Raw genomic sequence first — 20,823 nt, 5'->3', positions numbered from 1 at the left:
TGTGTGCCTTTGCAGGCGTGCATGGTGGACCAGCTGTAGTGCATAGGCAGGAGCAGCCAGAGAGGCAGCATGGAATGTCTCTGGCGTTCAAACACAGTCAGAAGTGGCTGCTGGCACTTGCAAACCCCAATCTGTTCAGGGAGCTGGCGGGCGCCTGAACATTCGTTATTTCAATCAGGCCGTGTGGAGAAGGGGCTTTGCCACAGGGAGGCCAGTCTCCTTGTGTTTAGGGCAGCCAGCGGTTCGCCCCCCCACAGCCCACGCCGATCCGCAGCTGACTGGGCACCTCGTAGGCTTACCATGGGCCCTGTCCCCCGCACGGCCATGTAAAGTAATGGGCGTCAGGTCCGTAGGCCCTGCGTGATCAGGCGCAACTGGGCTTCGATCCACCTCTCAGCATCTTTCAAGTGATTGAGGATTGGCAGGTAAAGCCAAACCAAACCAAACCAAAACATGATTTAAGCGTGGATCCTAGGTGCTGAGGATTCTTGCTGCGGAGGCTTGGTCGAACAGCCTTAAGTCCTTTCCTGAATTCCAGAAGCGAGGGTGAAGAGGGGGGTCATTCAAGGCTCTGGCTGTGAGGTAGGACAAGGAGCGACCTTTGCTGTGGCTTCGATGCATGTGAGGGGTGTGAGCGTGGTGAAAGGAGGCATAGTGCAGGAGTCTGGAGGGTTGGTGGAAGTTCAGGCAGTGGTTGATGTATGCTAGTCCATTGTTGTGCAGGGCTTTGTAGATGTGGATCAGCATCTGGAAGTGACATCTCTTCTGAACTGGGAGCCAGAGTAGCTTCTTGAGGTGGTGGGTGATGTAGATCCGTTTGGGGAGGTCCAGGATGAGTCTGGCCGCAGAGTTCTGTAAGGGGTGGAGGCTCTTCAGGAAGTGTGATGTGATTCCTGCATAGAGTGCATTGCCCTAGTCCAGTCGACTGGTGACTAGGGCTTGGGTGATGGTACATCTGGTGTTGACCGGTAGCCATTTGAAGATCTTGTGGAGAATGCGAAGAGTGAGGAAGAAGGCAGATTAAACTGCTTTGATCAGATGTTTCTTGGTGAATTTTCTTTCCAGGATGATGCCAGGGTTGCAGGCACAGTCTGTAGGTGTGGATTCTAGTTCTGAGGGCCACCAGGAGTCGTTCCATAGGTAGGTGTTGCTCCCAAAGATCAGTACCTCTGTTTTTCAGTGTTGAGTTTCATGCAGTTGTCTTTCATCCAATCAGAGATGTTCGTCAAACACCTGTGGAAATTGGCCCTCATGGTTGAGGGCTCTTCTGACAGCGAGAGAATGAGCTGGTTGTTGTCAATGTAGGAAATTATGTTTGGTCCGTGGGTTATGACGATGTCGGCCAGGGGTGACATGTAGGTGTTGAACAGGGTGAGACTGAGGGATAAGCTTTGAGGGACACCGCAGATGATGCTCTTGTGTTCGAAGGTGTAGGGAAGCAGGTGGGTTCTCTGGGTTTTTCAGTGAGGAAGGTGGAGATCCATGTGAGGACGTCTCCTTGAATTCCGATGTGGTGGAGTCTCTTGATAAGCGTGTGAAGAGATACAGTGGTAAAAGCTGCTGGGAGGTTGAGTAGGATCAGGTCTGCCATTTCACCTAAGTCAAGGAGGGCTCTGATGTCGTCAGTGGTGGCGCAGAGGGTGGTTTTGGTGCTGTGGCTGGTGCAGAAACCAGAATGGGAGATGTCCAGAAGGTTGTTGTTCTCTAGGTGTTTGGCGAGTTGTTGGGTGATGGATTTTTGGAGGACCTTGGTGGGGAAGGGGAGCAGAGAGATGGGACAGAAGATCTTGAGTTCACTGGGGTTGGCAGACCGTTTCTTGAGAAGCGGTTTGACTTTGGTGTGTTTCCATTCATCGCAAAAGGTGGCTGTGGTGATGGATGCTTGGAAGATGGTGGTGAGTTCATTGTTGAATGACTTGCTCCCAAGGTTGACGATGTGGTGAGGACAGGGGTCCGTAGGTGCTCCTGAGTGGACAGAGTTCATGATTGCAGTGGCGATTTGAGTGATGAGCTGGTTCCAAGTGGTTAGCAGGTGGTCATGGTTTGCCTCTGTGGGAGCGATGAGGCTGAGGATTTCAGCGACGGTAGGTTGTGGCTTAAACATTTTGTAGATGTTGGAGAGCTTGTTGTGGATAAAGTTTGTCAGGGTGTCATAGAGTTCCTAGGAAGGTGTGATGATGATTTCAGAGGATGAAGAGTTAGAGAACTCTCCGACGATTTTGAATATTTCTTTCCTTCGGTTGGGGCTAACCCTAGTGCTGTTGGCAAGGGCAATTATTTTCGTCTTCTTCAGGAGTTAGTGGTTTTGGTTGGGTGAAGCTTTGTAGGACGTTTGGCCTGTGGTGTCCTTGCTGGCACACCACCTTCTCTCTAGTTGCTTGCAGTTGTGTTTTGTTATTCTTAGTTCCATGGTTTACCAGCTGGCCTACTTGGAGGGTTTCTTCGGTTTAGTTGGCTTGATGGGGGCGATTCTGTCGGAACAATCGGTGATCTAGGCAGAGAAGTTCTGACAGCTAGTTCTATGGTGGTTGCGGAGTCCGGATGGGAGGAATTGAGGGCGTCAATCCACTGACTCTCTAATACTTTGTTTCAGTTTCTGTGAGGGGTTATGTAATGTTATAATAATGTTATAATGCGCATAGCTACCCAAAAAGTGTTTCCCAGCGCAGACCTGAAGGAGCTAAGGAAATGAGAGATTATTGATTAAACAACCAAGTTTTTATTGTTTACGGAAATTTGTGTAGAGTATTTCTTTGCGAATCGCTATGGGGAGAGAATTCCATAAGAGTGGGCCAAGATAGGAGAAAGAGCGACCACCCATTCTTGTGAGTTTGACCCTAGGAACCACAAATTTTTCCTGAGTCGTGGAACGCAACAAGCGGGAAGGTTGATAGGGGCGGACTAGATTTTGCAGGTATTGAGGAGCAGTACCTGTCTTGATCTTAAACATATAGTGCAGGGCTTTAAACTTGGTCCAATTTTCCAGTCTAAGCCAGTGTAGATCTCTCAAGGCACTAGAAGTAGAAGACATTCTTGGGATTTTGCAAAGCAATCGTGCGGCGGAGTTCTGCACCACCTGAAGCTTACGTAGCACCTCCCTATTTGCTCCCAAATAAAGAATGTTCCCATAGTCCAATCTAGATGTTACGAGTGCCTGGACTATGGTCTTTTGGGTAGCACTAGGGAGCATCCAGATGATTTTCTTCAACCATTTTAAAATGGTGAAGCAGGTGGCGGCAGTTTTTACCGCATGTTGTATCATAGATAATTTATTATCAATGACAAATCCCAGGTTGAGGACTTGAGAGCAGGGGCGGCTGGTGACATTTGAAAGTGGTGGGCGTAAAATAAAAATAATTTCATACTGCACCGTAGCGAGCGAGCGTTGCGAGCGAACCCGAACAACCTAAGGGGGTTTGGGGGGTTCTCCCCTGCGAAAAGTTTGAAAAAAGAGTGGACAAATGGTGCATTTTCAAGCAAATTTGAGAAAGCAGGAAGCTTAATAAAGCAATTGTGAAAGTGCAGTTATTACATTAATAATTACATTAATAAAGAGATGTCATATAACATAGGTCAATAACAGATGTCATATAACATGGGTAGCTGCTTATTCAGTATAACCACAGAGTTTCATAACAGACTTAGAGATACAATGCATTTCTGGGTACCTCACAGAGGTGTTTTATTTAACAAACCACTAAACAGGTCGCAAACTTGCAGCATTTGTAGTTAAAATCTGCACGTTGGGAATGGCAAAATACTGTGCTGGAAACTGGTGTGAATGACCCCCTCAAAACCTTCAGCAAGTTTAAAACACATTTCTTTAAAAACAGAATCAAATATGAGCCTCCGAGTCTGACCCACAAATACTGTAGCAGCGCACGGCTGGTACAGGGGCCCTCACACATTAGGGCAGGGCCTCTACCACTCAAGCCATGTACCATGGTTTGCACTGTGCCACTGGTGCACGCAAGAGACCCAAGCCAGTTAGAGAATCATCGTGAAAGAGGGAAGAGGGGGCTCTCATGACCGTACAAACCAGTTGACAGAAAAATGTTTGATTTTGCAAACCAGAAAAAAAGCAAACAGCCTTGCAGCCTCAATGGTGGACACCTCATTCTCAGATGTCAACTACTGTGCCATTTGGGCCTCAAGGCAGCTGTAAGCCACACGTGTAGTTTGTGGTGCGCTCATTATGAGCACAATCGCACAGGATTTATGGAAATAAATGTTCAGTATGTGTCTGTCTGTCTGTGTGGGTGTGTTTGTGTGTGTCTGTGGGTGTGTTTGTGTGTGTCTGTGTCTGTCTGTGTGGGTGGGTGTGTTTGTGTGTGTGTGTGTGTGTCTGTGTGTCTGTCTATGTCTGTGTGTGTGTCTGTGTCGTGGAGTATTAGCCAATATGTATGATTGGCAAAGTTTAGTGTACACTCTACTGCACAGTACTGCACATTGACCTAATGTAAGAATTGTTTTGATGTTTCTTATACTCTGCATTTTGCATCATTATTCAACTCTCTGATAGCTCTATGATCACGTCTTCAAACATGACCTCCTTTGATATCACTTCCTGAGTTGCCTGCATGCGATTGCACATCCCTTAAATTGAAGTCATTGAATGCCAGTGATTTTACTGTTGAACATTCCTAGTTGAGAACATGTTTCAGACTAGCCTAGGCGGAGACAGAAAAGCTGACAGTCTGTTACAAATACATATGTCTCTAACAGGACTTCCAAGATCATAGTAGATTCCCTTTTACTGTATCTCGGCAAGCAGGCATATTTGAGTCAGGCTGATCAGCTAGGGTGGGCACAGATGTAACATCTTGATTGTATTCGGTGAGGTGTGTACCTTTTAGTCATAGCTGCCAAGGTTGCAGATTGCTATGTGTGACATTTTCATAATTTTAGAGCAATTATGAGTGGCATTTCAACGCCTATGAGTGACACTTTCTCCCAAGCAAAATCAAGCAATGGAAACCCATAGATAAAAAAACTATATTATTTCAAAAAGACTTTTAGCTCACACTGCTAAAAATCATTAACAGCTGAACGGCCTAGCGCCGGGGGTCCGCCACACTGCCCGCTACCTGCAAGTTTAGTGGCACCACAATCAGTGGCTCTAAGTCATCAGGGCATAAAATGAGTTAGTGCGCACAAAACTACTGAGGCAGACTGTGTGACTGCATAGTTCTCAGTTACACGGCCCCAGGCAGCTCCAGATGACCGTGATTTTAAAAGCATAGTGATCTAAGTACAATGAGGAGAATTAGGCACAGCAACTTACTTCTTTAGGGCAACAGGCGGGCCCCATTGCCTCCCGCAATCGTGGACTTCCGTTGCAACCAATGCCACGCCACATTCTGGCTCACACCCTGACTGATGACAGTGTGCTAGACTGAGGACAACCACTCCTGCGGCCGCCGGGGTCTGTGGTTCATACTTCACACTCAGCCTGATGGCCTCCTGTGATGGGTGGGTCGCGTCAATCCTTAGAATAATCAATGAATAAATACCGCCGCTGTGCGAGCATCTCTTTCAGGTTGCCAGCAGGAGATACTTTCACGAGTCTGTCCCTGGAACGATTGTTATCCTCACGCTTCAAAACAGTTCAAACTTTTGCTTCAAGCCCTTTATTGTCAGACGGTTGTTTCAACGTGCTTCGCACCCCAGGATCTGAGATAAGCCATGTGTAGGCAACAGAAACTGGTGTTGAATGACTTATAAAAGGTTGTTTAGTAGCACACATTAACTGACTACAAACGTAATAAAATGCCGTCCGTTCGCGCCGCAACTGATTTGTTCTGACAAACTCACAGATGGCTGGAAACGGAAGTTGTTATTCAAGAAAAGAGATTTTTAGATGTACATGATGAGGCTGGACAGAGCACATCAGAGATAACACCGAGCCAGGCCCAGACCCAATCATGCTTCCACATGCGTGACCAGCAGAGAATCTGCTCAAAAGCGTAATGCAGCACCAGCTTCAAACCTTTTTAAAAACTACTCGGTGAATAAATACCCTCCCCTTCTGCACGGAGGATCTATCATGTGCATGCCACTTATTACGTTAAAGAACGGACTGCCGCCGTAGCAGGCTGCGTGTCAGTGCCACTATTGATCATAAACACTACGTTTCCCATAATGCATCAGTAGCACGGTTTATCATAAACGTCGCGTTTCCCATAATACATCAAAGGCTACTTTCCCCAAGTCACGTCTTTGTAGTATTTAAATGTTCAACCTCTTCGTGTTAACTAGACGCATAGCGCATCCGTTTAAGTGACATCGCAATAAATAAAATCGAAAAGGCTCATGATCCAACTCTCTAATGAATCGAAAGTAACACCAACATCAATGTTGTGAGACAGTGTGGAGTTCACTGCACACATCAAACGAAAATATGGATGATTATATAACAACACAATTAATGGCATTCCTGCTCAGCTGAATATAATGACACAGAACAATTGTCTCTGGTAATAAGAAATGCTGATGGCAGTCAAACATATCCATAACATTCAACTCCTTTCCTGTGCGGATGTAAATCACTTGATCATCTATTTCAATCTACGTCGTAAACGTTTTGTCTTTAACTGTTCGTCCTCCATGTTTGTAAGGGTGCAACTAGGCGGAAACATCATTCAGTGAGAACAAAAGGGTAGGCATGGCCAGCATGACTCGGGGGGGGGGGGGGGGTGGGTGGGTACGCGCGGGGCGGAGGTGTGGGGGTTAATTTAATTTAATGAATAAGACTTACCAGGCATCTCCTCCGGTCCCGCATCGCATCACGTCTCCTCTGCAACGTGGTGTTGGAAGTAACTTCTCCCTGCTCTTTTCTTTTGCCGCAACAGGAAATATAACTGCCAATTAGGAGACTGGATGCGAGGGGGGCTGGGTGGCTGACCCTTGTTTACTCTGTCCTGGCATTTGATAGGGCATGGGGCGAATTTGCACAAAACACATCACTGCCAGTGCAGGAGCCTATCTCCAGATGCCTGCACTACACTGGGCATGCGCAGCATACCTATTGGTTTGTGAATGTGAGTGAGGAGCAACGCTTCTCTCTCACATGCGCAGAACATCTTCTGGACTCCTTCTCGTCTGCGTGCTCTGTGCCTTGACATGTGAAGCACAGGTCGGCCCGGAAATGTAAACAGACAAATTGTAAGCTGTCAATTCGTCTGCTTACATTCATGTTCGCCCGATTCTTTTGTGGGGCGCTGCCCCGGTGCCCCTATGGACCAGCCACCACTGCTTAAAAGGTGGGCACAGGTAGATGACCCATTACACTGGGCCAATGTTGGAGGCCCCAAAGGTCTTTATTTTTCCCTAAAATAGGGACCTCAGTGATGGTGAAGTGGATGATGGCACGATCGAAAGGTGAGTCCGGTGATGTGGCTGTACTTGACTCTGCCACTGGAAGTGAAGATGGGGTGGAGTGTGTGTCCTGTGATGTACGTGGGGTTGGTAACTAGTTGAGTGAGGCCAAGGATGTTCATGCTTTCGAGGAAGTTGGTGGCACTGGTGTCATTAGGGTCATCGCGGTAGAAATTTAGGTCTCCAGGGAAGATGTAGTGCTTAGAGTTGATGACAAGTGGGGCAACGAAATTGGGGATGGTGTTGCAGAAGTTGCGGCGAGGTCCTGGATGTGTGTAGTTGAACGTGCCTCTGATGGTGGTGTTGCCATCGGTGTGGAGCTGGAAGATGAGCTGCTCCAAGTTTGGGGTGATAGCGTTGTGGTGGTTGTGCAGTAGATGGTTCCCTTCTTGGTTAAATGGCAATCCCACCTCCGTGTTTGTTGAAGTGGTCTTTATGTATTATCTTGTATTTGGCTATGGTGATGTCGGTTGGTGATGCAGGGTTTGCTCATGTCTCCGTGTGGAAGACGACGTCGGGGTGAGGGAGGTGATAGTGTCCCAGAGCATGGTGGCGGGTTTCCAGAGAGTTTGCATGTTGAGCAAGAGGCAGTGGAGCTGTTCTGAGGTGGTTGTGGTTAGCGTGGTAGCGGATGCCGTAAGGGCGGGTGCTCCGGTGTTGCAGGTGAAGAAGCAGTGCCGGCAGGCGAAGAGTCCTACCGTAGATCAAGGCGAGGTGCAGCAGCAGTGGCCATTGCAGGGTCTGAGGTCCAAGGCTCGTAGCTCGTGGCGGTGTAGCTTTGGGTGGTGGGAGATTCAGGGTTCCTGGCGCTGGGTGCGGTCTAGTCGTGGGTGACAACAGATGAGCTTGCTTTTGGCACGACTTCAGCATGCTGGCTCTGTGGCTTTGCTGCAGCCCTCATTACATAGGTCCTGGGATGAGGGAGGGGCTCTGGGAGGTAAGAAGTGGGTGTGAGGGATCGGTCGCAATGGCTGGAAAAGTGAGTGGTGGTGAGAATACAGAAAGGACAAAACAAAACAGTAAAGTGATAAAACAAACAGGTAAATGGCTGCAGGGCAGATTTAAACAAATTAACACAATTTATTCAAAGGGGGCTATAAATGCAGTATTATGCTATGCAGAAAGAAAAATACATTGATAAGGCTGGATACAGTTAACAGGCTAATTATGCAAAGTAGTAGCAAAACTGCTATGCACATATCAGATACCGAGGCTGTATTCCTGTTAAACAATGAGTGGAACAGGCAGCAGGAGGCGAGCAAGTGAGGTGCAGAATGGGACGCTGGCATGAGAACCTGCTCCTAAAGTCCTGAATTGCTGGAAAAAGGATGCATCCCCTTCAGGTGCTTCCTTTGGCCCCCCCGTATGTGCAGGTTTGGGGAGGACCCTTAGGTTTTTTGCCCACAAAAAGCATGGTGCAGTATCTGTACTGATATCTCATATGTGACATTAGGGTACAAACAGCAACTAAATCTGGGACTGATTGACCTTTCACACAATCAGGTACTAATACAACGATTCTTTTGCTCCACACATTGCCTTCGCTAAGCTCCAACACAAATCTTCCCGCCCTTCTCACCATCAATCAGACAGAGAATCTCAGCATTCCTTTCCTGACCATCCTACCAAGTTTTACTCTCACCATGTCATAAACCCTGAATAGTCTTCTACTACTGACATATCCATATTTGCCACTTGCTGTTGTCTGTGTGTCCCTATTAGAAAGATCTTGAGTACCTAAAATGTCTCCAGTTTCATGCTTCTCTGACATCCATGGCTGTAAGGAAACCGAACTTGGCTTTTTTTATACCATACTTTTCGCAATTGGAGATTTGTCTCCTTCCTCCCTACGTGTTACCCTGTATGCTGTCCTCACTTCCATAACTGCTTCCCATGGTTGTCTGATAGAACATCAATAAGGAAATATAGTGTGGACCAAAATATCATGTCCAAAATATTGGGGACCAAAAAGTAGGTAAGTTGAAATAGGTAAGTATAGATTCACTATTCTTAACTCCACATCTACTTACCTTGAAGATATATATGGTCAACTGGTACGAAAATTACAATCTAAAGATAACATAATTGTCAGACAGGCTGATAAAGGTGGTAATTTGGTCTTATGGCCACGTGAGATGTACTTGGAGGAAGCCTATTGCCACCTAAAAGACAGAGACTGCTACAAAATCAGTGATATGAAAACAGTCAAGCAGGCATGGAGTGAAATTTATACCAAGCTTGTAGGATGGAAAAGTGCTGGTCTACTCAGTGGGGATGAATTCAAGTTTTTAAAAAATGATTATCCAGTGATCCCGGTTATTTATTTCATCCCTAAGATACACAAGGATGACAACAAACCACCTGGGCGGCCGATAATTTCAGCCCATAACAGCATCCTAGAGAACACGTCCAGATATGTTGATTTTTTCCTGCAAAAACATGTTAAACATCTGGCCTCATATATACAAGACACAAGTGATTTCTTGCGGAAGGTTCATGATATTGTGTGGCAGGATAACTATCTTCTCATTACTCTAGATGTCAGCACGTTGTATACAAGTATCCACCATCGTGACGGCATTAAGGCAGTGGACTATTTCTTAAGCAAGAGACCATTATGTATGCTGAATCACAACAGGATGTTGTTGAATATGATTTTATTCTGTCTAACCAATAACTTCTTTTTATTTAATAATCAGCTTTACCAACAGATGAGAGGAGTTGCGATGGGGGCTTGCTTCTCCCCAAGTTATGCCTGTCTGCATATGGGCCTTTGGGAGGAGCAAGTCCTCAGCAATAAATTTGCGAATGTGATGGCCAACAATGTAATTATATGGTATCGTTACATTGATGATTTGTTCCTTGTATGGAATGGCAATGCACAAGAAGCCTTGACCTTTATAGACGACATCAAAGATAATGAGCTTAATTTGCATTTTGTTGCACATGTGAGCAAGGAAAGAGTCAACTTCATGTATGTAGAGGTATACATTAATCATGGCAAATTAGAGACTACTTTACATCGTTAGCCAACATCAGGCAATACAATACTCCACGCATCCAGTCATCATCCTGAACATCTGATTCGCAGCATTCCATATGGTGAAATGCTGCGAATCAGAAGGATTTGCAGTGTAAGAGTCAGAATGTATACTAGCTCAGATTGAGAGTATGAAAAGATTTCTGATCAGGGGATATTCTAGGAAAATTCTTGATAGGGCAATGAATAAAACCAAGGCGATTTCTAGAACAGAAGCCCTTGCGCCTAAAATATCCAATCAACCTAATGACAGTTGTAACACCAACAATGATTCACCTAGGTTGATTTTAACTTACAACAGGCAACATTTGGCCTTGCGCAAGTTAATCAACAAGAACTGGGTTGTTGTACGTAATGACCCGGTTATAGGGGAATTTTGTCCTAAAAAACCTGCCATTACATTTAGCAAGGCACGCTCTATGAGCGACATGTTGGTTAAGAGTAGTCCTGAAATAATAGCGTCTAAAACATGGCTGCAGGATATAAAAGGTTTTCGTAAATGTGCTGCATGTAAAGCTTGCAAATATGGTAAAAACAAGACTACTTTTACCAGTCCATTCAGTGAGATGCCCACCACTATATTGAAGAGATTAACCTGTAAAACAGAATATGCCGTATATGTACTGGAGTGTTCATGTGGCCTGCAATATGTGGGTAGTACCAAGTTGCAGGTCCACAAACGGATATTTCAGCACATAAGGGCAATTAACAACAGTGATGCGGCGTATCCTGTCGCTCGCCATTTCAAAGAATGCCATAATAACTGTCTTGATCATCTCAGTTATTACGTGATTGATACGGTGCCACCACTCAGACGAAGGGGCAACCGTGAAGCATTACTTAGAAAATTAGAGACCAAATACATCCTGGAGTTGGATTCTAAAGTGCCCAATGGGCTCAATTCCAGTGATGATCTCTACACTTGTTTATAAAGTAATTATACATGCTTCCTGTAGAACTTGATTTTTGGATTGAATAATAATTTTTAGCTGAGTTTCAACCACCTCCTCTGCAATTCAAATTTTAACATGATGTTTTTTATGTAAAAAATGAGTTATTATATATTTTCAAAACTTATATAATAGATTATTTGACATTTGCACTTATTTAGATTTTTGAAGATTTGGGTTCTTTCGACAACGATCTATCAAGTAGAAGTACAGGGACAGAATTATACATTGCAATCTCTGAAAAATATAGGACACATATTCTATTCAGTATCACTGTATAGAGTATATGGGTACCACGTATATGATGCATGAAAAGAGGGACGTCTAGGTGAATGGTATTTTTAATATACACATGGCCATTGGTCATGTGAGAAATAGTATGATAGCCCACATGGGCTGGATTGTAGTGATATTACATTTTGGCATTTTCATATTTTTGAGGTGCCCATTTCACCGTAATGTCCATAAAAATAGCGTTCTTGTCAGTAATGGTGACACAATACAATATAAATTGTTATGATTGTTATTATTGAATGTTATTTTGCATTTAAATCCTTACGTGCATACTATGGTTGGTTGATTGACCAATGTGGGCTTAATCTTAATTTTCAGCGATGACAAAGGATTGATTTTAATGTGTTTATGAATTTTAATAGACATGTTTTTAAATTCTTGCAACTTTGCACAGAACACGCAGTTATTTGCACATGTATAAAGCATATTTAGTATAAGTAACAGCAATATGTATTTGTCTAAGCTTCTGAAGTTCCGGTTTAAACGTGTTTATGAAGTCAATAGACATGTATTTTAACCAATGCGAATTTGCACAAAAAAGAGCAGCATTTTGCACATTTATGAAACAGTATTTGCACTAGTCAATTTATATTGTTGATGTCCATAGGTTTATAACTTGGTTCTTGAGACATCGTTTGTAAATGTATGCAATTTTGCACAAAGAAAAGCAGTATTTTGCACATTTGAAAAACTTTGAAGTATTTTGTCGATGTTTATGTACCCATAATCACATGGTTGTTGCACTGGCACTTTAAATTCTATGGTCACTCCTCTTGGCGTCATGTGACCAAGGCTTCTTTGAAGCCGAAACGTGTCATTGCGGCAGTGCCGGTTTAAAGAAAATAAAATAATCAGCACTTATATCTGGGTCCGTACCGTCTTTTACGCAGCGCCTGAGAAGTGGAGTACTGCGACGGATTGCGTGTGCATGTATATATATATATATATATATATATATATATACATATATATATTCACTGAAAAAACCATAGGTTTCAGGGGTGTTATAGTTAGCTGGACTTTTCACTTGTACAAAACCATTGAAATTCCCCCGTTATAGTTAGTTCAGCTAACTATAACTCGCGCGCCCGCAATGCACTGCTGATGACGTCACATATTACATCACTCATGACATGGTCAGTGACATCACTCATGACATCACTGATGACATCTCAAATGACATCACTGATGACATCACTGATGACATCATCCAGTGAATGTGTGTTTTTCTGAAAATTAAATATGTTTTATATATGTATATCTCAAGGTCGATGGAAGAATAAATGGGTATATAAGTGTCTAAATGGATGATTTGTTTTTGAAAAATTGATTGTGTAACTGACTGATTAAGTGTATCATAGTGAATACATGGCTTAGTGAGTAATGTTTAAATATGTAAATATCTGTATCAGTCTCTCACTTTGTGTATAAGTGGCTGCATGGGTTGGTGAGTAGCTACATGGGTGTCTATATAGGTTATTAGTTGGTTTTTTGAGTATCAGTCTGAGTGTCTGCATGGTTCGGTGGGGGGTATTACGTAGTGCATAGGTGCATGAATGAGTGACTCACTGTTTGTATGTGTTGAACACAGCATGTGTGCAGGACTGTATGGGTGGATGAGTGTGTGTATGGGTGTGTTAGTGAGTGAATGACTGTCTCAATAGTGTCTTTATGAGTAACTACATATGTTTTAAACTAGTATATGTGACTATTGGTGTATATATGTGAGTATATGTGAGAGTGAGAGATTGAAAGAGTTCCTGTATGAATAAGTATGTGTTTCTATAAGTGATTGTTTAAAAGACTAAGTATGTGTAAGTTTCCGTAGAAGTAAGTATGGTGGTGTGTGTATAACTGTATATGCAAGTAAATGTATGTTTGATTCTTTATTAGCATGAGTGACTATGTGTGTGAGTAACTCTATGGATGAGTGGCATTGTGTAACAGGATGTATAGGTGTATGAGTACATATGATGAGTGAGTACATGTATGAGTGACTGTATAGGACTGTTGGTGAATGAGTGGATGTGTATGTGGATCTTAGAATTACTGAAGAGGTTGTTGTAACTGGTATTGGTATGTCCATTGTTTTGAAAATGTTAGTCTCTATTTTTGAATGTGTGTATCAAAGGTTATATTAGGGTGAGAGGAGGTCTGCCACTCTATCACAAGGATGATGTCATCAGTGATGTCATCAGTGATGTCATTTGAGATGTCATCAGTGATGTCATGAGTGATGTCACTGACCATGTCATGAGTGATGTAATATGTGACGTCATCAGCAGTGCATTGCGGGCGCGCGAGTTATAGTTAGCTGAACTAACTATAACGGGGGAATTTCAATGGTTTTGTACAAGTGAAAAGTCCAGCTAACTATAACACCCCTGAAACCTATGGTTTTTTCAGTGAATTTCTGAGGTTTTTTAAATGCTAATTCCTAACTATAACGTGCCTGAAACCTATGTTTTTTTCTGTGAATTTCAAAGGTTTTTTAAATGCTAATTTCTAACTATGCCTACAGAGATAGGACATGTGAAGAAAGAAGAAAAAATGCACAGAAAGAAACAAAAGAAGTGCAGAAAGAAGCAACAGAAGTCCTCAAATACGAAGATAAGTGCAGGAAGAAGGATAACGTGCAGAAAGAACAAAAAGAAGAGCAGAAAGAAGCCTTGTTGCAAAATCATCCTGTACCCTCAACTTTTTCAGACGGATACTGGTGGTAACTGAGTCTGACTAACCAGTCCTAGAGCCAGTGCTATGTTAAAAGACACTTAGAATACAGTGAAAACACCTACATACACTAGGGAACATTATGCGTTGGGCTCCCCCTGTGATTAGCATGACCTCCTCTGTAAGCCCCTAGTGTATAATAGGGCATGGGGATTAAAACTACCTCTTAAAACAGGCCACAGGGCGTTTTTGCACACGTTAACTCAGGCCCCGTCCCCTCCCTTCACCACTGTGTAAACACGCCCTGTGTCCATTTTTAGTTGGGAGATTAAGTTCATTTGAATCCTGAGGGTCCCTAGGGTCCAACTAGCCCACTAGGTACCTCCAGTAAGTGCCACAGAGCTGCGTTGCAGAGAGGTGTAAAAAGTGGCACGGCCTGGACCACCTCTCTGCAATGCAGCTCAGTGGCGCTTACTGGAAGCACTTGGTGGGCTAGTTAGCCCCCAGGGGCCCTCAGTATTGAAGGGAAATTATATCCCCAATTTAAAACATGCCATAGTGCGTGTTTGCACACGTCACCTCAGGCCCCGTCCCCTCCCTTCACCACTGTGTAAACGCGCCCTGTGGCTGTTCTAAGTTGAGAGATTAAGTCCCCCTGAATCCTAAGGGTCCCTAGGGTCAAACTAGACCACTAGGTACCTCCAGTAAGCGCCACAGAGCTGCGTTGCAGAGAGGTGTAAAAAGGGGCTTGGCCTCAGAACACCTGGCTGCAGCGCAGCTCCCTGGCGCATACTGGAGATGCCTGTTGGGGGCGCGTTTGCAGAGTGCTGCACGGAGGGGGCATGGCCTCCGGCACGATGCCAGTCTTTTATTTATTTTAGTTTTTTAAGAAGGGGGGCTGTTTGGTTCCCCTTCTTATTCTAATTTATTGGCCCTGATGACCCCATAACCCAGGGCCAGTCTCCTAATTATATTTTTTTGACCCCAATCCCCAGGGCCGGCCACTGTTTTTTATTATTTTTAAAAAATATATATTTATAGACACACCTAGGACATGCTGGACAAACCGTACGTACCTATCACCATGACGATTTGCGTGATATTCATTAAAAGGCGACTATGCATGCAATGAATCCACGTGGAATGTATTTACACCACTAGTGAAGCTCTGACATGTCTGATGCCCTACCGTGCCTAATCCTGGTAGACACCCTTGTCGTTTATTTATACAAACATGGGTAGCTATTGACGGGCACATTTAATACACATGCACACCAAGCCATTCAAAGGGGATTCGACAAAAATTCGACCAAAACTATGCAAGAAACCCCCCTCACGGTTAATAAAACACACATCCACTGCCGGATGTGTAATACTTTTTATTTTACTCTCTGGAAAGGGGACGAACATCACTTGAGAGTCACAGCGTGCTCCTGACAGAGCCCAATGCTGTGTTACACCCACCATTGCCTGCCGAGTGCCACACACCTCTGTGTTGTATTCCACTAGCTAGTGCATATGCTATGACACTCTCTAGCCCATGTGCACTGTAACACCACCCCGTGAATATGTCATGCCACACTTGTCTTCGCACGGGTTATATTGCCCCATCTAACGTGCCTTTCTCGATGCCTATGTTATAACGCACAGTGCTATGCCATACATATTACAATCTGGGATCCATATATTTGTCACAGTGCATATGCAACGTTACACTCCCCAGCACATATTTTATATTACAACTTTAGAGACTAGTTAGGTTACACAACACTGCCCTGTGCATATTACACTCCAAGGCGCATATCGCATAGCACGCGCTAGTGCCTGTGCTATCTCGCGCTCTCCAATGAATCTGTCATTGCGCACAATGTATTGCATATTATATTTCACGCCCGGTTCATCTTATATCACACTGTTTGGTGCATAGTTTATACCATACACTATATCTAGTTTTCATTTTCAATCGTGCTCTCAGGACTATGTTCTATATAACACTGTGTTCACCTACCCTTTTCACGGGCATTACATTTTGCGATAGGGGGTGGAGGGTCAGGGGGTGTTTCTGCCAAGTGAGCCCGGAGTCACAGTCACAAACGTCCTCTTCTTCCTGAATAAAAGTGAGATTATGCTGCATACTTGTTCATATTTTAAGTAGTTCGCACAGACACAATGTTTTAAAAACAATAAAGTTCCTAATACCCGCCTTCTCTGAACAGTTAGCTTGCTGCCCCATCCCCTTCCTCCCTATCCTCTGTTGTGTGAATCCATGGACTAGCCTCCTCCCTCCTGCCATGCATGGTCTGATGTGCTGCCACTGCCCTCAATTTAGTATGATGTACCAATCCACTCCTCCTGCCCTCCATTGCCCAATTCTATGCCCCATTATTGACCTCCTGCTTAAACTCTGTGCTTAGCTTGCTGCCCCTATTCTCCTTCCCCCTGCCCTCCGATGTATTTGTGCATGCCCCTGCTCCATCCTTTTTGCCCACCATGTCCCATGGACCTGCCACTCCTATCTACTCTGAGTGTTCTGTTGAGCTGCCACTCCCCTCCCACCTGCCTAGCATTGTCAGATGACTGTAACCTGTCCCTGCCACCTCCACCCTGCCTGTCCACATGCCATGCCCCTATCCTCTTCCTCCTGTCCTACATGGTCCATTGTACTGCCACACCCTTCTGCCCTCCCTGGTCTGTTGTGCTGCAATTGCTCCTCCTGCCTGCCCCGTGTGGTCTGTTGTGAGGTCCCTTCCCCTGAACTTTCTTGTCTGTGCACAGGTCCTGACCCTCCCTTCTATCCTCCATTGTCCTTTGTGCATGCCCCTCCACCCTCCTTCTTGCCCATCATAGCCATTGTGCTGCCACTAACCCTCCCACTTGCCATGCATGGTCTTCTGTGCTGCCATGGCCCCTCCCACCTTCCCTGTGTGGTCAGTTAGCTGCCCCTGACCCCCTCCCACCTTCCCTCCATGGTCTGTGTGTATGCCATCACAGTCTCACTGTTGCTCTTCATGGTGTGTCTTGCTTCTAGTGCCCATCCTGCCTGACCTCCATGGCTATCTTGCTGCTCCTGCCCTGCCCCCTTGCCCCCAGCCCTACTCCCTCCCTCCTGGCTTGTCTGTTCCATTGTAATGCCCCTGATCCGTCCCTCCTGCCCTTTATGGTCTGTTATGCTGCAGCTTTCTCTCCTGTCTGTCCATTATGGTCAGCTAGCTACCATTGCCTCTTGCCCCTCTGTTCTCTGTTGTCCATGTGCATGGTCCTGTCCCCTCCCTCTTGCTTTCTATGGATTGTTGTGCTGCACTCCCGTCCTGCATGCCCTGTGTGGTGTATTGTGCTGCTGCAAATCCTGATGCCTGCCCTGCAGGGTCAGTTTGGTGCACCTCTCCATGTCCCTCCTGTCCTTTGTTATCCAAGTCCATGTCCCTATCCCATTTCCTTCCATTATCAAATGTACCATACTTGCGAACATTTTGAACTTGGTAAGAGGGAGATTTTGAAAAAAAACTGGGGTATTGATTTTCCCCTTTGAGTTACATTGAAAAAGAGGATATTGTAGACAGGAGACAGATCAAATAAAGCCCATTTGAGCTTAAAAACATTGGACGTTTCCTGGCTGAATCGGGTCTGTTGGCATGTATGGTTGTACTACCATTGCCTCTTCCTTCTGGCCACAATGGTCTATTACATTGCCACAGCCTTGAAGGAGGGTAGATTTTGTATCACAGGGGGCCCCTGGCCCGTTCTGTCCACACCTGAAGTATGAGACCCTTGTCCTTGCCCTGCCAGCTGCATTTGTAGGCCGTATTAAATTGACCAGCGGGTCCTGTGTTGCTATATAATTATCCTGAGACATCCTTACCACTCAGCCAGCATAAAACCCCTGTGTAGGCCCTTCTGTTCAATATGTAGGCCTCTTTGTTAAATTGACCATAGCTCTGCAATTTTAGTGTATAGCAGTCTGAAGGCAGGTCTGCGAGGCCTTCTGATCCAAACTAGTAGCCCCCACCCTACCCGAGTGCTCCGTGCTCGGTATCAAAGTTCAACATCCCCCTGAAGCTGTCGACATACAGTAGGCTGCATCCTGGACTGGTACTTGCTTCCTGGGCAGGTTTCCCGCTTTTAAGGAAGTGGCAACCGCAGAGCGTCAAGTTAGGAGAACTGAGGAGATTTTATACATAAATATATTGAATTCCCGTACAAGACCCATTATTTTCTGCTTGCTCTATGGAACTTACGATAAGCGATTGGCCTGAGAGACTGACCTTTTCACCCAGTCCATTGTCAGCATTAAGTGGGTAAATGACGAAATGTCTAGTAAAATCTGCAGACGAAGCTTTTGGGTAGCATACGTAGGTAGATGTAGCGTGCAAAGGAGCCCACAAAATGATATAAAAAGGGAGCACCCACAGATATCGACGGACTACCTCGCCGTCTGTATGTAGGTTAACAGGCAGTGCAGGTTTTCCCCAAGAGCTGGGAGCTCTTGTCTTCCTTTGCTTAAAATGTCTTGCTCTGCTTTGCTTGAAGTATCTTATTCTATTTTACCTATATGAAATGTCATGTTATGTTTAACCATTGTTCTCTTTACTTTTGCATTTAAAAGATTTTGTATTGTAATTGCAGGAATGCTTGCTCTAAGAGTAAACGTGAGTGTTCCTAGGTAACATTTTCCTTGGTGTAACTTGTTTCTCATGATGCATTTATAGATGTGTTTTCTCTCTCTCTCTGTCAGTACATTAATTGAGATACAGAGAATATTATGACAGCTGTATGATTATCTGGATTCTGTATTTTGTACTTTATGTCTCTATTCTGCGGTTTCTTTGAAGTTGCATCTTCTCATTAAACTGCCATTGTATTCTGCCTCCAATTCCATGTCTCATATGTCTGTTTTCTTCATTTTTGGAGCAAGCGTTCCTAGGCACCCCGGCTCAAATTAAGGTGCCCCTTTTGTCCCTGACTCACTCTCCTGCTCAGTTCTGTGGTGGCTCCCGGGGATCTGGGGACCGCCCCTAGCTTCCTTGACCCGTAATAGATCTTCCCTCCAACAGCCTCTCTTGCAAGTCCTGTATTGTTGGTTTGTTGCCCCTGCCCCCCTTTCCACTGCCCTCCATAGTCTGTTGTGCTTCCACGGCCCTTCCTGCCTGCTCAGTGTGGTTAAATTGTTGCCTTTGCACCCTCCTACCTGCCTTCAATTTTCAGAGTCCGTGCCCCTGGCCTCTGCCTCTCAACAGTATCCTAATGAACAACTAGATTGCTAACATTCTATATTTATTACAAAAGTGTGGAACGCCTGACATCATCTTGATGTAATCAAAACTGTAATACCTAGAGCATTTCCTTTAGAAATTACATATATGAGAGGGTCTTATTGGCATCAAAATTATGGTTAGTGCTCTAAAAGACTAAAATAAGGACATATTTTCTGAGTTTTCAAATAGCGACAAAGCACTTTTAAATTATTTGTTATCTTTATGTTTTTTTATCCAGTTGACCACTTGATTAAATGTTGCACTTAGGGGAGAGGATGTGGTGTTACTTCCAGAACTGCAGACTTTGCAACTGGGGAACCAGGTTGAAGTTTCTGCTTCAGCTCGACATTCTGTGATTCTGGTCAAATCACTTAGTCTCCCCATGTCTACAACCAAAATGAATTTGTTCTTGTGTGATGTAACCAATGCTCATGTAAAGCACTCCAATACCTGACAAGTCTGCACTATATAACACTGCAAAAACACAAAATAATAAGTGTTTTGCACACTTCTGTCATTGGGCTATATTTGGGCTACATCTGGTTGAGTTTGGGCTACATTTGGGCTCTTTTGTCTCCGGTGACCATCTTGGGAGATTTATTTGTTATGAAGTTTCCTAATTTCCTCATGTACTGCAGTCTCCTCAGTAGGAAATGCTTTCAGTTTTTTACTTTGATTCCATCATGAAGGTATTCAGATATGTCACACATTTGCCATAAATTCTGAATGTTAGCACTCTAGTTGCTCATTAGATCACTGTAGTAAAACTACTCCACCATGGAAGTCTGCTCCTGGTATTAAAAGTGCATGTTTCAGTCTGCATGTCAGAATTTTTTAATGAAATAGAAGAGGATTTGAGAAGTCACTCAAAATGTGCCCTCATTTTCTTTCTTCAGCATTAATCATAATTTCTATGGCAAAATGAACCTCCTCATTGTGTTCCTTTTTAAATTAAATGTTTTAAGTGTTACCAGTTTATTCCAATCAAGATGGCTTCAGGTGTGCCATACTTTTGTCATAATGAAGACAGTAAGCGCTCTAGTTGTTTTTAAGAACATTCTGGGACATTCTGTCATTGGGCTATACTTGGGCTACATCTGGGTGATATTTGGGCTACATTTGGGCTCTTTTGTCTCTGGTGGCCATCTTGGGAGACTTATTTGTTATGAAGTTTCCTAATTTCCTCATTTACTGCAGTCTCCTCAGTAGGAAATACTTTCAGTTTTTTACTTTGATTCCA

Source organism: Triturus cristatus, chromosome 8, assembly GCF_964204655.1.
Source record: "Triturus cristatus chromosome 8, aTriCri1.1, whole genome shotgun sequence".
NCBI lineage: Eukaryota > Metazoa > Chordata > Amphibia > Caudata > Salamandridae > Triturus > Triturus cristatus.
Note: the sequence above shows the minus strand (reverse complement) of the source record.